Here is a 1,790-nt window from a genome sequence, read left to right on the forward strand (position 1 = left end):
CCAGTAGCCTATAGACTTCGGTTTCCACAAGGAATTAGTGTCATTCCACGTGTCCAACCTTAAGAAGTGTCTGACCGCCAAAACTCTTGTAGTACCACTTGACGAAATCAAGGTAAACGAGAACCTACACCCCAAAGAGGAACATGTGGAGATCATGAGCAGGGAAATCAAAAGAACTAAGTCAAATACCAATAGCAAAGGTCTGGTGGAAACGCTAAGTGAGGACCCAAATTCACTTAGAAACACGAGAACCATATGAAATGGAAATACCCACAACCTTTCCCTAGGGCTACCAAGAACCCGTTTAAAATATAAATATCGGGATGAAATTCCCTCTAACAGGGGGATGATGTGACAACCCGAAAGATTTGGATCAAGCAAGGTCTAGATTGTAGCCATGTGCAAGTGAATTCACAATGTAACCTTGTTGCAAATAAACTCTTGAAAGCCATAAGGGCATTAGTGGTATGGGTATGTAAATAAGTTCATATACATCTATATATACCTTAGAAATCATTACAATAATAAATCAAGACAAAACCAAATAAGTGGAACATGAAATCATGAAATTTAAGACATTACCTTGTAATTTGTAGCCTAGAAACCTTTAATGGATGAAACCATGGCCAAAAATACAATGGAAGGAAGGGGAAGGACCGAAATCAACACCCTAGAACACCCTAAAACCGAAAACACATTCATGGAACACTACCGAGGCCGAAAATTCCCAAGATCCAAAGCACTAGGACTGAAATCATCTTAATGGGCCTCACTTTGGCTGAAAACACCCTTAATCGACCATGATTATGGCCAAAATCACCTCTATGATGCCTTACAAATGTGATTTCGATCTAGGGAAGGAAACAGACAAGAATAGTTGACTTTGTGATTAGATATATCATCAGTTTCCCATGCAATTCAATATCCATCATATACCCAAGCTATTAACCAACAGATTTCAAAGTAAATAACACCTCAATTTTTCTACACCTTATATTTGGACGAATTCATCTCCACAAAATCCACAATTTCCATTCACTCTTTCGGTTAAACTCATTTTATCTCAAATAACAAATTTCAACTTCCAAGTTCAAAATCTTCAAGTTTATTCTTAGATTTGGTAAGTATTCCCTCAAATCTAGTGTATTTATACACTTTTATGTAGGTTTCATTATATTTACACATATATTATTATGTGTTAAACCTTTAGGATATAAATATTTACAAGGAAGTTCATCAACTCCATTCAATAGTTTAGGCTTGAGATCTTCACCCCATCTTCTCAAACAACCCACAAATCTATTCAAGGTGAGTTCATACCCCTATATTTTCAAGCTTTTTCATGTTTTCAGGGGGAATATAAGTAAAACTTTGTTTATTTCACTTTTTACATGTTTCATCTTATGTTAAAGATAAAATAGTATTTGCATAACATATGGTTGATACTAGTTTTTTTTTGTATAACTATTGTGATATATATATATATATATATATATATATATATATATATATATATATATATATCTTAGTTTGAATTACCAAGCAAACAAGAAAAACATAATATATATTGTAAAGTCATAAGAAAAATTTATGATTTGTAAAACTCCATGGTCTTGAAAGCTTTTATAAAAAATAGCATTTCTAGTAAAAAGGGTTATGTTACAGTCATTCACTAATATGATGGGTTACAACCCAAAGATATTATGTTTTGATTTCATATTTTAATACTAGACAAGAATACTGTAACAACGTGAATTTTCAAACAAATTTTTCATTTCAAAATAGAGTGT

This window comes from Lactuca sativa, chromosome 9 (genome assembly GCF_002870075.4).
Source record: "Lactuca sativa cultivar Salinas chromosome 9, Lsat_Salinas_v11, whole genome shotgun sequence".
NCBI lineage: Eukaryota > Viridiplantae > Streptophyta > Magnoliopsida > Asterales > Asteraceae > Lactuca > Lactuca sativa.